Consider the following 16,677-nt stretch of genomic DNA (forward strand, 5'->3'; position numbering starts at 1 on the left):
CTCTCTTCCCCGGGCCACGAACATCAACAACAAGTCGTCGACATAAGACAACGCCCATCCAGATACACATTTTAGCCCGATCTGACCCCGGTGCGGCGAACCGTAATCAGCGCCTCCTTAGTCAGCGTATGAACTTTAAACCAATGGTGTAGATCATCATGAATATTTTAAAAGATTCTGCCTTGGAAAATGTAACGAAGGGTGAGTTTTATGTTGATGCAAAAGTAAAATCACCGTCCCACATATATAAAGTGGTGTTGGGAATAAATAAAGTCCTGTTCTGTGTTCATATACTAAATTGCACTTGCTACCACACATAGCTGCATTCATTCCTAGCTGTGTAGACTATTAAAAGCTGTGCTATTGATTCTTAACATTTCAAACACTACTGTGCAAAACTCAACTGATTTCACTCAAAATCGGTACTTTTAATAGTGACAATTGATGACATCTAAATAGCAGTAAAATACAATTCTTTCAACTTAGACCTAGATCTACTGATGTTAGAAAGAATAATTTGAAAATTCAAATCGTGAGTCTACTGTCAAACTTGCCAATCAGCCACATATTCATTGTGTGCATTTGTGTGTAATTTGTGTATTGACTATTCATGTGTGCAATTGCTGCTTCATACGCATTAGCATTGACTCTCTTAGACAGAAATAACCGTCTGGTATGGGTCATTCTTTAATAAAAACTGACATTTGTCGACATCTATATATGGAGGTCCAGTGGAGCCAGACGTAGTCTCGGTAGAACAACCAACGAAATAGAGAGACTGAAGCTTATGGTCTATGACTCTCTTTGCTTTACTGGAGTGGCAAAACGGTGGATGCACAATCCACACCGCCATCTCCAGCAACGCCAGTATTTAGTCAATTTTTACATCGTCTGTGGCATTGTTACACGCTATTAAATACAGGGGTTCTCAACTTTTTCCTTGATAGGCCATGTGTGATTTCATTGAAAGCTTGCTAATAAAAAAGTTCCAAAACATAGCTATATATACATATATATATATACGATTATTACTATTCTGGTAGTTTCGATCAGTGGCTATAGCTTTTAACTCTGCTGCACTGGTTGAAAGATGACGACTCGTGAGCTGAAAAATTTGCCTGTCCCTGCTTGCGAGTGGGATTACTGTTAATTGGGAATCCACCCTTTTAAAGCCCCACTGCACTACTTATAGCTACTTGCGCCCTCTATATAGCAAACAATGCCTCATCGGTGCCCGCTGGTATCCCATGATCCCCTTTTTCTTATGTTAATTGAGAGCTGATTTGATATGAGATAACCACCTGTCAGTGACAATGCTGGGTGGTCTAATCCCTACTGACCAAACTAGCGCAGACAGGCTTTGATGCAGAATATTTCTGTCTCTGTGTTAATTGTGTTTACATGGTTCAGTTATGTTTTCACATGTTTTATGTAAGGATTTTGTTACAAATGGACTCTTCTTTCTTTTATAAACTGTGTTAAAATTCATTTTTGATGAAATATATTTATAACTACATTTGTGACTAGCTATAAGCCGTAAGGAGATATGATTTGGTCTAGTGGTGCAGTCACTTGGACAGCTCTTTTGTCTTTGCCTACAAACTGACTCGGGTTCATCCCAGTTCAAACCTGGGTCACGTCTTTTGGACGGCGATGTTCAAAATTTTAAAAATCATTTTGATGTCAAAACTTAATTATACACACAAACACACACAGAAAGATGCATGTCCTTTTTATTTCAAGTGTCAAAGGTCAGATTAGGTTAATTATAAGGGGACATGAGCGAGTAAATCATTTTAATCATTTTTGTACTGTAAACATTGTATCTATGTAACTACATGGAGTGATGATTTGGTAAGGAACAACCAATCACTAATTTGACACCAAAGGTCATGTATGAGTTATTTGAATGGAAATAGCAATCTTGCCAGAAATTTTAAAAAAATGAAAATAAAATGAGGTTTTAAGGGCTGCCGGATCTACTACAAGGAGGAATGGTAATAACTTGCCCAATTTAATATATTTTGGTTAACATTAGAATGCCTTTACCTTTTTTCTCTCTCTTTCTCTCTCTCTCTCTCTTTTTCTTTCTGCTTTTATAGATATTGGTGAAATTTCTTCTAGACTCCTAGACCATAGAGCAGTCTTGCAAGGAGAAATTAAATATTTCATCAAAGAGTTTGAAGTAAGTTCTTGTAAAAATTCAGTGTGTTTCTGTAAAAAAGAAACCTATGTTTGTTTGTTTTTGGTAAGAAATGTGAATATGTCCTGATAGATTTGTATCATCCATTTAAAATGATCCACAAAGAAAAATACCTGTCTGCAAATTCAACCTTCTTATAAACTGTCCATATTTGATAGGAAATGTACCGGTTTACAATGATTTGGGAGCCCCAACATTGCCAAAAATTTGATGGCAAAATTTCACTTAAGTTGTATCATAATGTGAAAGATAATGTCATTTAAGACACACACTTCTGCAAAGGTCCCCCCCCCCCCCCCCAAAAAAAAAAAAAAAAATGTGTTAGAGGACAACTATTGATGAAAGAATACATAATTTGCATTTTATGTTGTACGCAGAAAACCTAAATTTTGTATTCTTTCATTAATATTCGACTTCAAACACATTTGTTTTGAAAATCCGTGCAGATGTGTGTCTTAAATGACATCCTCTTTCACATTTTGATACAATCTAAATGAAATTTTGCCATCAAATTCTTGGGGCTCCAAACACTTTAGATGGGCTTTAAACATCTCATGACCTAATTTACCTGAAGAAAAAAAACTTTTTCAAAAAGTTTGGTCTTCCACCCCTCTCAAAATGGTCTAAAAATTACCATGATGTGATATCAATAAAGAATAGGCCATTTTCGTAATGTAACAAATTTAATTCATACGGCTTTGTGAAGTGCCTCAATTCAAATTATTTCATTTACCTGCTATGAATAAATAATTGAATTTGAATACTAGTAGTCAGAATGCAAGCTGCACATGTTATGTGTTGATAGGTAGGGCAAGCCATAATTGTTTGTCCTACATAGCAACAAATACTGTATGCAATTCACTTTCTGATTATTGGTTATTGAGATTATTGAATTATTTGTAACAGGTAAATGAAATAATTTGTATCGGGGGGGGGGGGGCACTTCAGAAAGACTTATTCATTCAATTGGGGTTACATTATGAAAATGGCCTATTCAGTTCACAAGTAAAGTATATGGAGGGGTCAGGGACACAAAGACGTAACTCCATTTTGGTCATTTTGAGAAAAAGTGGTTTAGGTGTCACTGAGCACTTGGGCCTTAAGGAGTTAAGTCTATGTTTCACTAGCCATTGACTTCAATTGGGTGTTGGGTGGAGTTAAGTCTTTGTTTCCTGAAAAGCCCACATTTTTCTGAACATTTTGATATCAAATACTCATTTTGGCAAAATATGGAGTTACGTATTTGTGTCACTTAACCCTCGATATGACCTTATTCTGTCCTCTTCCAGACGAAGCGGAATGATCGAGAATGCAAGAGATTGGAAGCTGACCAGCAGAAATTAAAAGATTTGAATGAAACTGTTGCCCCAGAGTGCTTGAAGATAATGAAGGAACACATTCCAAACTTCCTCGATCAATGTAAGTCACCAAAACCCACATTTAATATGAACATTACAATATTTGTGTGTTAACAGGGCTTGTGCTAAAATTGGCAAACAAGTTAACTCTTAAAGTGACTCGGTAACATTGTTGAAGGTTGATGAAAAAACTGCATAATTTGTGTATTTAAAGCCAATTCATTGCTTTGTGCAATTTACATTCACCTAAAATGTAATTAAATTGTAGTAAAATAGTTGAGAGAATTATGGAACGATCAGATCAGTTTTTTCCAATTGTTATCATCAATAATGGTCTGTTTTCACTCAAACTTTCAGATTATATTTAATTGTACATCTAGCATTGAAGTCACTACCTTAGCATCATTTTTTTCTCATCTGAACATTGTTACAAACTCCCTTTAATAGATCAATTTCATGATGTAATCAAATAAAAAAATTATTCAATTTATAAATATTTGTGAAGCACCATGTTACAATTATTTCATTCACCTGTTACTCATAATTATATTTCAATAGTCAAAATGTGACTTGCATACATTAATTGTTGCTAGTTGGGACAAACGTTGCTTTTCCTACCTTATAACACAGAATGTATGCAATACGCATTCTGACTATTGAAGTACATCATAACAGGTGAATTTTTATGCCTCCGCCACCGAAGGTGGTGCCGGAGGCATCATGTTTTCGGGTTGTCCGTCCGTACGTCCGTCCGTCCGTACGTCCGTCCGTCCGTCCGTCCCGTTTGACCGTTATCACAATATCTCAAGAACCATTTAAGATTTAAACTTAAGACTCGGGAATAGTATTTATGACCATAGGAAGACGATCTGATTAGATTTTGGAGTACGTAGGTCAAAGGTCACAGGTCACAGAGGTCAACTTATGAAATTCCTTGTATTGAGTTTGTTAGCGCGATATCTCAAGAACCATTTGAGATTTAAACTTCAAACTTAAGGATAGTATGTATCACCATAGGAAGACGATCTGATTAGATTTTGGAGCACGTATGTCAAAGGTCAAGGGTCACAGAGGTCAACTTATGAAATTCCATACATTGAGATTGTTATCATGATATCTCAAGAACCACAGGAGATTTAAACTTCAAACTTAGTGATAGTGTGTATCACTATAGGAAAACAATCTGATTAGATTTTGGAGCACGTATGTCAAAGGTCAAGGGTCACAGAGGTCAACTTATGAAATTCCATACATTGAGATTGTTATCATGATATCTCAAGAACCACTGGAGATTTAAACTTCAAACTTAGTGATAGTGTGTATCACTATAGGAAAACAATCTGATTAGATTTTGGAGCACGTATGTCAAAGGTCAAGGGTCACAGAGGTCAACTTATGAAATTCCATACATTGAGATTGTTATCATGATATCTCAAGAACCACTGGAGATTTAAACTTCAAACTTAGTGATAGTGTGTATCACTATAGGAAAACAATCTGATTAGATTTTGGAGCACGTAGGTCAAAGGTCAAGGGTCACAGAGGTCAACTTATGAAATTCCATACATTGAGATTGTTATCATGATATCTCAAGAACCATTTGAGATTTAAACTTCAAACTTAAGGATAGTATGTATCACCATAGGAAGACGATCTGATTAGATTTTGGAGCACGTAGGTCAAAGGTCAAGGGTCACAGAGGTCAACTTATGAAATTCTATACATTGAGATCGTTATTGCGATATCTCAAGAACCACTGGAGAATTTTCACTTCAAACTTAATGATAGTATGTATCACCATATCATAATATCTCAAGAACCACTGGAGATTTAAACTTCAAACTTAATGATAGTGTGTATCACCATAGGAAGACAATCTGATTAGATTTTGGAGCACGTAGGTCAAAGGTCAAGGGTCACAGAGGTCAACTTACGAAATGCCATACATTGAGATTGTTATCATGATATCTCAAGAACCACTGGAGATTTAAACTCCAAACTTGCTTAAATTGCTCTATGGCGGAGGCATCATTTTCGACTGCGCGCAGTCAAAATTCCATCTAGTTTTCATTGCTGTCATAACATAATCAGGCAATAACCTTTTTCTTTTCAAATGATAATGATTAGTTTTATTTTTCAACCTCTTTATTCTTTGTTTCTTCTGCAGTGGAGGCAGCAAACAAAATATGTTCTAATCTGCAGAGCAAAGAAGAAAAACATATGGAGGTGAGTTGATGCTTAAAGGGATCGTTTAACAATGTTAAATCTGAGATGCACGGCCCTGCGTGTTACCAGTGTCTGTGATATGGTGTTATATTTATTGAAGCCCTGAAAAAATTGCGCTTCAAAATGATCAAGAAGTGCCTCAAAAAAAGTTAAAACCTTTAAGTGACCATTTTTACCATACTCGTTTTCCCCAATAGACTGTAGTGTTATGAAAAACATTAGGAAAACGCAAAATTTGATTTTGATTTCCAATCATAAATATTTTGATAATCAGACAGGCTTGTAAAAGTCATAGGGTTCCTGACTGACCTAAAGGTTTATAATTATCATTGCAGCATGAGCTAATCCAGGATTTTGTTTCAGAATCTGAGACAAAGTTACACAATCCCTTTAAACCTGACCAATACTTGGTAATTTTCACAACTCTTGGTGATTGGCGATTTCACTCAAGCAGATTGTAAGCCCGTGGAATTTAACATTAAGAACTTCAGCACTTAAGTTGTACGCTCTTTCCTCAAACCAGAGCTCCGCACTAATTTTTTTCGAAGGGGGTCCCTGTCTGGCTTGAACTTTTTAGAGTCTACAAACATGAGCCCTCAGTTTTAAAAAAAATCTTTGGGGGTCCATACTTATTTTTTGAGGCCCATGTTTCCAGGGCACCTGTTATCAATGAGTCCTATTTACAGATACTTATTGCATCCCAAAGAAATTGTACATTTCAATTACTGATATAAAAAACTCTGATTTACTTCATTTTTTCTCTCTAAATTTGGATCATCTTCCTCTTGTGCAGATCAAAACCCTTGATGAGCAACGTAAGAAGAGAGAGGAGAACTGGTCCTACTTCCTGGAGGAGTTATCCAAGGAGAGAGACAGGGAAGATGTGCAGCACGCCAACGAGATAAAAGAGATCGATGACCACTTTGCAAAGCTGGAGGAAACGCTGGTCACATCTGCTCCATGATCGAGACACATCCATGGAAGAATATGGAATCTATTTACTAGCTGAGAGCAGTAATTCCTGCATATGCAATTAGGTTTCCACACTTACTTTTGTTGTATGGAAGCCAGCACGAAATGTTAAGGTTCTGTATGAATGACTTCCTGTTGAAATATTGAAACTGTAGGGGTCTTGACTCTTGAGATGTTTGCTTAAAGGTCTGGAATTAAATTGTAGGATCTGTATGCATCGTATGCATGACCCATGGAATTACAGATGTGTGGAGATTGTCCCAAAGATCTAGTAATGCGGAGCCCAGTTGTATTGTAGTGCAAAGTGAAGGCAGTTGATGGAGTGATGATGGAACTTGTTTTAAATGATACCACAATCAACCTTATGATGTGATGAAGGAAAGAAATGTGTATCAAAACACAAAAAGAAATATCAGGAATTTGGTACTGAAACCAGGATACAGTGTGCTTCCAATCGATTCATTTGTGTGGACTGAGGAAATAAAATCCAAAAATAAACCCCTTTAAAAAAGTTTGGAAACTCCAGTTGGATTAAATGAAGCTCTCTTATCATGGCATAATCATCGCTTTGATTATTATCTTTAGGAAGTGGGTTTATTCCTCTTTAGAATGATACCATATTTGTTATGATTTTGCAGCCATGGAGTGAGCAGTACGTGAGAATAAGGGACAGGGTCAAAAGTGAAAATATTGGTATTGAAATGCAGAGCAATCTCCTTTCTTTCATTTAATAAGAGTGTTATTTTTTATAAATGACAATGGGGCAATTGTTCCCAACTGGTCATCCATGAATGCCAAATTCTAAAGAATATGAAATTGAAATTGATGTACTATGGTGACATGTCAGGCAAGATTCGCATCAATTTTTTTTGAAGCATCATGTCTGGGTGAACAACTGTTGAAAAGGCCCAGGCAGTATGGTAATTTGAATTCATAGTCGAACAAGAGCAGTGCATTTTGCATCTTTTCACTTTTTACCTTGCCCCTTATTTTGATCTACTGCACATTCCATGATTGAAAAAGCATAACAAACTGGGTATCATTTAAAAAGGAATAAACACACTTTCTAATGTTTTAGTCAATAAGTAGCAAGATTTGAAAATTAATTATTTCTTCACAATCAGTAGAAAAATTACCTGTTTCGGTATATGCTATATATTATATGCTTGTATGTAAACAACCAGAGGACCAATGGCTTTAAGTCTACTCTACTTCTGTATTTATAAGTGCCTGATATCCTAGTTAAGCTTCAGTCTGTTGCAATCTCCTAAAAGCTATCACTAGTTACCATAGTAATAGACAAAGGTTTCCGTAAATGCCGATATGACCTGATAGGTGTCTACTCAACTATACAGAGAGAATTATTTTATTTGGTTTAGTAACTTTTGTTTCGTTGTTTTGTTTATTTTGAGTATGAAAAGTTCAATAACGTTTGCAGAATTATCATACAGGAGCATTATTGTGATCATTGACTGTTTTGTGGTGGGACTACCCTGTAACTAAATTTTTGTACCATGTAGTGCAGAAATCTTACTATGCCTTGTCATTGTCAACAGTGCTGACATAATTGTTATTCGTTAAATGCCAGAAATCTTAATTATGGAAACAGTTTATGTATAAAAAACGAACTATTTTTAAATTTAAATTTGTGTAAAGAAAAAATAAGAATGTTGCAAATTGTATACATACTTCAGTGCTTCAGCATGCAAAGTCTGAAGTCTGAATTAATTTTCGCCATTGACCTGTTCAGTTGCTATTCAAAGGTGCAATAAAATCAGTTTATCTAAAAAAAAAAATGGTTGTTTTTTCACACACAAATAAATATGTTATGAACAAATTTTATGTGTGTGCGTGCGCGTGTGCGTGTGTGTGTGTGTGTGTGTGTGTGTGAGAGAGAGAGAGAGAGAGAGAGAGAGAGAGAGAGGGGTGGGAAAGATGTGGAGAAAGGGGGAGAGAGAAGTGAGATATATGGGACAGCTAGAGAAAAGCAAACGCAGAGAGAGAGAGGGGGGGGGGAGTGGGAAATAGAGAGATAGGGAGAGAAAGAGAGTGGGAGAAGTTTAGAAACAAAGAGAGCTTGAGTGAAATAAAGAGAGAAGAAGAAGAAAGTAATGGCAGAGTAAATCAATTATAGTATTAATGGAACATTACCCCTCAAAGATAGTCCATCCATTTTGGCACTATTCATTATTTGCTATTCACTGCCTCCCCTAGTTTTTCTTTTACTGCCGAAAATGGAATGAGTGATGGGGCTATTCTCTAGACGGGGATTGAGTGGATCTATTTACAACACTTCCCTTTGTGAATTATTGAGTACACTCGAGGGAAAGAATAAGTAATCAGCAGCAGTATCAAATATGGAGCATATATTGTGGGCGGGATTTTAGAATTAACGAGTGTGTTTTCAAGTCAGATTTTTAAAAGATGATTTTAGAATGAACACACTTGTCTACCGCGCATAATTATGTTCTGTAGAAATCACACCTATAAAGCTGGTAGATATTGCATTAATTGTGTTATTGTTGACTTACACATAATTATTCCAAAGAGAGATACTGGTATCTCTTTGATTATACACACACGCACCGTACCCACACCCCCCCCCCTCTCTCTCTCTCTCTCTCTCTCTCTCTCTCCCTCTCTCTCCCTCTCTCTCTCCCTCTCTCTCCCTCCCTCTCTCTCCCTCTCTCTCCCTCTCCCCCTCTCTCTCTCTCTCTCTCTCTCCCTCTCTCCCCCTCTCTCTCTCTCTCTCTTTATCTCCCTCTCTCTCTCTCTCTCTCTCTCTACCCCTCTCCCTCAGCCTCTTTCTCCTTTGCATCACATTACCCTCTGTCTCTCATTCTCTTGTTATATTTAATTATTTAAATTGTATTAATTCGTATTTAATTTACAAGTACATACACTTCAATTACAATAACATATTTACGAGTGCAAAGGGCAGAAAGACAACAAAACAAAAAATAAACACGTTGGTAATAACAGTTCACCTTACAAAACCCCTCCCGCCTACATATACCAAATCCCATCAGATGGGCCCAATCCAATACAATATTGTAGAGGCTCTCGTTATTGTTGTTGTTGTTGTTGTTATTGCGGGGCATGGGCTGGATTGTGCTTCATATAATCTGTCATTGCATATTTATGGTCAATGCAAATCAATACAAATTCGTGTTATGTCTTCAAGTTACAGCATTTATATTATTCACATTGTATAGGAGCATTCATCCAAAAGACAAAAATTGCATATTCAACTAAAAACAGAAATACTATATGATCGTATTTAGAAATGATATTGAAGTAAAATTTCAGGTTTACTAGTACATCACTATAAAATCGTACATTTCAGATTCTTCAGACCTTATTTGTTACAATATTCTATTGCTTAATACATTTTATCTGTATGTGTTAATGTTGCAATACACATTCAATATGTTGTAAAGCTGTTGCATAATTGTACCATAAAGTTCGTACTAAATTGTAATTCTTGTTATTATTATTAATATTAACATGATTATTAAAATTACTATTATTACATTTTGAAATGATATGATAATATATGTATTTTAACTTTCGTTAATATTACATTATGTACCTAGTTTGTATACGTTTGTATATTACTTTTTATTAAGTTGAAAAATTCTGAAATATAATCTAACAAACAAACCAACAATTATCATCATCATCTTCATTATCTTCATCATCACCATCCACATCACTCCGATTCTTACTATTATTATTATTATTATTATTATTATTATTATTATTATTATATTATCATTATTATCATTATCATTATTATTATTATTATAACTATATTATCATTATTATCATTACTATCATTATCATTGTTATTATTATTATAACAATATTATCATTATTATCATTACTGTCATTATTATCATTGTTATTATTGTTAGGTGCTAAAACTTTCCGTTGTCTCGAACAACTGCCATTGCCATGTAGCAGTTGATGAGGATGCCAATAGTTAGAGAAAAACGGCGCAGAAATTCGATGACTGGTTGACCTTCCATCCGGTTTGACACAGCATGGATGATACGACAGGCAAGGTATATTCTGATCATTCGAGCTGCTTGGTTCAGATAAGGTTGAGTGCCTACGTAGAATAATCCAAGCACGATGAAGCAGACGCTATTTACCAGTTCTTCTACATCAATTCTGTGGGGGGGGGGGGGGGGGGGGGTGGGGTGTACAATATAGGGAAGAGTTGGAGATCGGGTTGGAGAAGAGGGAAAAGGAATTAGAAAAGTTTGAATATTGTGCTTGCCTTCAGAATATTCAAAGCCGTATATTCAACGTATAAAGTGGAGTTAGTGTATGATCCCACCATGCAAAAACGCTATTTACATAACATAGGTAGACAAAAAATTAATGATTCATTAATTATTGCATGTTCTACATGTTAATGTATCTATTTGTTTTCTCTCTTTCTTTGTTTCAGAAACAAAGAAAAGAGAGAAAACAAATTGATGTTTCAGAAACAAAGAAAAGAGAGAAAACAAATAGATACATTAACATGTAGGAACATGCAATAAATAAATTTAATGTTTACAAACGATAACAATGAAGAAAATACATTACATTGTTCTTATCGATGATTCTTGGAATCGCATCGTGAGTAAAACAAATGCGATTTTGTATTTTGAAATTTGAACTCATCATAATCAGCACTTAGCCTAATTGCCAAAGTCTAATTGCGTTCGGTATGGGGTGTGCCAATTTCCACCGTACAACTTCTGTTCTCAATTACTGGTGCCATGCAGACCCGTAGCCACGGGGGGGGGGGGGGGGGGGGGGGGGCACGTGCCTCCCAATTTTTTTTCCAAGATCGGTTGAGTTTTTTGAGACCCCTCCCCAGGACGTCGATCAATTACATGTATGTGCCCCCCCCCCCCCACCAACATCAAACTCTGGCTACGGCCCTGCTGCCATGGCCTGTTGGCTTGCACGAGAAAGATCTGCATAATTAGAAATGAGACATTGGGGAAGTGACAATGGACCAGAAGGGGTCCAGAGGTGTGTAGGCTATATATCCAGGCATATCCAGACTCGGTATGGGATACCCTATCCCCTTTACTAGCTTATCAGAGATGTTAAGATGTACACCAACATCAACATCAACATCACAACATTCTAATAACCCCTTTTTTGTTATATTTCTATTTGCTTATCAGATTTGGTGGGAAGGGACCCCACCCCTCTTTTAACGAAACATTGGATCCGCCCCCACCAGACATTTGTTCAAACGTCGATCAATTCCTGCATCGCACAAAGATTTACATGAATTTATTTTTAATTATATCCTGCTGCAGGCAGATCTCAAATACTGGCACTTCAAACAAAACAAAATCTTTACTCAACTAGTCCTTATCAACATTAAAATATTTCAAAACCTAAATCCTCGCTGATATTAAAGGTCATGAGGTTTTAATTTTGGCACACCGGGACCATGTTAATCAAAAGTTTATCAATAATATTCAGGAAGAAAAAAATGTTCCATGATGTCTCTAAGTAAGATTAAGTTCAAATCATCGCAACTCTATCAAATGAAAATTATCGAAGAAACAGGCAGTTTACTTACATGCCTTATCAAATATCAATTATCAACAAGATGAATTTTTTTCTCCAAATTTAGGCGAGGCATAAATCAACAATTGCCACTACGCCTGGCAATAAACTGATATACTAACATATTCAAATTTATTGATGTTTCTTTCATTGGGACCTACAGTGACGAGTTATTCCATTAGCCTCTTATTAATGAATTAATTACAATACTTGGAAACCAGTCTGCAAACATTATTCGTTGCTATGTCGGGTAAGCCTCAGGCAAGCTTTTAGTTTGTCAACCTGTCTTTAAAGCCCCTCTAAAGTATTGGGAGCCCTAAATTTAATGGCAAAATTTCACTTAAATTGTATCTCTCTGTTTTGTCCCTCCGATTTTCGGACATCAGCGAGTTCATCGCAGTCGCAGTGGTAGGCTGTGTTGTAAATATGCTTTATAGTCCTTAGTTGGTGGATGTGGAGTGCAAGCGATGGGCCTGAATTTTGATAATGACGTGTAATTTTCAAAATAGAATCATTGACAGTGTAGGGAAAGGATGGATCATATCGTAATGTGAAAGAGAGTGTAATTTAAGACAAAAATTGATAAAAGAATACATAATTTCGGTTTTCTGTTGTACGCAGAAGACCTAAATTCTGCATTCTTTCATCAAAATTCGACTTCAAACACATTTAAAAAAAAATCTTAGCAGAAGTGACATCCTCTTTCACATTATGATACATTTAAAGTGAAAAATTTTCCATCAAATTTTTGGGGCTCCCGACACTTTAAGAGGGGGCTATAAAAAGTTTGCATAAAATTTGACTATGTCAATAAAAAATTATTGGTCTATTGCTGGGGTAACAATAATTGCAGGAAGAACATCATTGCTGCTGATGAGGCTTCCCTGGGTAAACAAAATCATTATTATCATAAATTCTTACCTATGAGGATGATTTATATCTCGCATCGATCCAACGACGACGGAAATTAAATTCAGCATCATCGATACGATCAGAAGGGTGGAGTAAGTAGCGAATATATGAAATACATCATTGTCAAAAGAATATACTGGAGTAGTAGACGACATCTTTTTTTTTCCTTTATGAGTATCTTCTGCAATGTTATAGATACAGTGATTCAAATTGGATTAGAGAGCAACAATGACATTTCCGACAAAGCTACAACGCTTTTGCCAAACAACTACCACTATTTACATAATATAAATCTATTGTTTTCGTTTATTTTGTAGTTCAAAGTTTTAGAAACGAAGGCATGTATCGACTTGAATAAAATCTTATAATTATTATTAAAAATGTTCTATGTGACAGAGAGCAATGTGTTCATTGAACTCGATCATGTTAGTAAACAAATAATATCGAATGATAGCAGTGGCAACATGTTCCCCTTTGGTCTCCTTATAGATCAAGATTAAATCTTGATCTTCGGAGTAGTTGCTACAACCGACCGTGTCAGACACGTTGCCGCGGGGTGCGAGATAGGACTTTAGTAGCATGCCATGCCCCCATTTAAAACAATTATACAATAACAATTAACGTTAGATTTAATTATTAAAAGTATGGAACTATTAAAATTACTCTCATGTTACGGGAAAAGAATATCTTTTCCCGTAACATGAGAGTAATTTTAATAGTTCCATACTTTTAATAATTAAATCTTTTAATAATAATTAAATCTAACGTTAATTGTTATATGTATTATCAGGCACGTAGCCAGAGTTTGATGTTTTTTTTTTTTTTTTTTTTTTTTTTTGGGGGGGGGGGGGGCACATTCATGTAAGCGATCGAGGTAAAAAAGAGGGGTCTAAAAAAGTTCAACCCCCCCCCCCCCCGTGGCTACGTGCCTGTGTATTATGAATCAATTGATTTGGTCGATCCAGTTCGATGGCACAAACACGGCACTACAGAGATCCTAATAATTACAGAGCTTGGTCTTGTTGCTCTGTTCGCCAGCAAGAATATGGAATCCCGCGGCACATTAGTCACAAGAGTTCTAACAAACCAAGCTTATACAGAGCCTTTAATAAGTAATGTTGTGCATGTACGGTGTACCACCCACCCGATCGATCAAAAACTCAAAACTCAGAACTGAATGAAATTTTTAAAAACACGAAATGGTAACCATCTAAAATTTCATAATTGTGATTATCTATAAAGATTTATCAAGCAACAAAAATAAAAATCATCGTTAACATGCTTGTTTATGATACGGGAATGGATGTGAACAACAAAAAAGTCAACGAAAAGTTCTTTTTGCTTTGATAAAATATAAAATATTGTTCCGTTTTTTCAAATTTGCTCTTAATAATCATTAATGTGTAAGAATTAGGTACTTACTAATGATAATGATATCAGGGGTTACCATCGTAAATCTTGATTACTGTTAAAGTCCCGCTTCACTACTTTTAGCTACTTGCGCCCTCTATATAGCAAACAATGCCTAATCGGTGACCATTGGTCCTCCATGGTCCCCTTTTTCTTACGTTAATTGAGAGCTGCTTTGATGAGATAACCACCTGTCAGTGACCATGCAGGGAGGTCTAATCCCTCCTGGCCAAACTAGTGCAGAGGTGCTTTAAGTGATTCTTCGGCGGAAAGGGACTACATGGGACGTATATACGCAGACGCCAGTGCTAAAGCAGCCCATAATAATGATTGGAGGTGGTCTATAGTGCCTCGTGCGAAGGAAAAGGGGGAGGGGAAGGGGGAGAACGCAACATAATTATGGACGTTACCATGGTTACAGCGAAAACCAACAAAATATGATTTTCCGAAAACGCTTTAAACAACAGTATTGCTTATGCTACGGTCACAAAAGTTCGTACTAACAATAATTTCGTACGAATCTCCCTGTTTTTCCATTGTCTTCCCGAATTTCCATTGTCTGAAAATCGTTCGTACGGCATTCGTAGCAGTTCGTAATGGACCGAGGCTTTAGCTACGGAGGCACGGATGAAACATGTACCGCGGGCTATCGAATACACGCCCCCCCCCCCCACACACACACAACAAAAAGTGGGGAGGAGCAAAAGATAAAAAGAAGGACAAGGAATATAATGGAGAAATGAAGATGAAGAAAAGGACCAATGATGACTCCCTTCCACACCTTGACTCCTTATAAGGATAGGCCTATGACTTTGTTAAATCGTTTTGATAGGGTTTGACCATTTAAATGTTTTTGATGTTTAAGTCTTTAATAATTCAAAAGTTTCTCTCATATTCTGTTTTTATTTTCAATCATATCATATCTGCTCTGAAATTTATAGCAACAACGCTTATTGCTGTAATATAATTTGTGTTTGATTTGTTCGGGAGTTGTCTGTTCCGTTTTGTTTCTTTCGAAAAATCAACCTAACGCAATTTCTTGATGGCCTTTTGCGTCGAACATTGAAATGTGCAAACATGACAATAATTTGAACATGAGTCTTATGGGACATACAATAAGGTACGTTGGCTCAGTCAGTAGAGCGTCCGCCTCACAACCGAGAGGTGGTGGGTTTCGAATCCCGGCCGCGTCATACCCAAAGACGTTAAAAGATGGGAGTTGTTGTTACCTTGTCGAGCAACGTCGACCTGGCGCTGCTCAGTGGCTGCCGGGCTCAATATCCGTTTCGGTTTAATAAAATTTGGAGTGGACTATTAGGCTATTATTATATTTTTATTATTATTATTGGAATTGCACTTGATTTAATTTTTCAAACATACCGGTATAGTTGCGATCGGGTTGATATCACTTTTGTTAAATGCGATGTAATAGTTTTATTTTCATATATCTGCCTTTCTTTCTATTTAACATATAGGCCCTATAGTCCTATTTCGTGTTGCTCCGTTTAATTATTTGTTTGTTTTTATGATAATTCTATTATTTCATGATTCGATTTCCAATACATTATTTGAATTTGAATTCGCATTTGAATGTGCTCCTGGTAAGGTGCTTGCCCCCCCCCTAAAGCTCCACAACATAATAATACCAATGCCCTCTCCATGTCTGGGTCCACACTATATCACTGGTAGTTTTATATCGAAGCAAAGAAGAGAGGCACAACTGAAATGACGAGGGAGATGGGGGTCAAATCAAATTCAAGAAAAAATAAATAAAGACAAATATAAATATATTTGCCAATGACATATTTCGAGTATTATGCACTGTCATTATAATTAGCAATGTTGGTTTGTTGTTTATGTTGCTGTTGTGTGATAGTCAAAGATTGTTAAGCCTTTTCCCTCACTTAAGAAATATAACGGCGCCACATTACACCTGTCATCATGCGGACCCCATTTTACTGGCCGCTGCCTGAAGTGGCGCTTTACAATAAATACCTAAAATGAAACTCC

The 16,677-nt window shown here is 36.3% G+C and overlaps 1 long non-coding RNA gene across 1 annotated transcript; it reads left to right on the forward strand.

The window, feature by feature from the left end:
- Nucleotides 1-2: 2 nt before the first annotated feature.
- On the forward strand, nt 3-8,555 carry LOC762941. The gene is made up of 5 exons (XR_004062047.1): nt 3-201; nt 2,103-2,185; nt 3,493-3,622; nt 5,729-5,787; nt 6,581-8,555. It is a non-coding gene; the product is annotated as a biogenesis of lysosome-related organelles complex 1 subunit 5 (long non-coding RNA).
- The last annotated feature ends 8,122 nt before the right edge of the window (nt 8,556-16,677 follow it).

Source organism: Strongylocentrotus purpuratus, unplaced genomic scaffold (assembly GCF_000002235.5).
Source record: "Strongylocentrotus purpuratus isolate Spur 01 unplaced genomic scaffold, Spur_5.0 spur5_scaffold_7, whole genome shotgun sequence".
NCBI classification, from domain to species: Eukaryota; Metazoa; Echinodermata; class Echinoidea; order Camarodonta; family Strongylocentrotidae; genus Strongylocentrotus; species Strongylocentrotus purpuratus.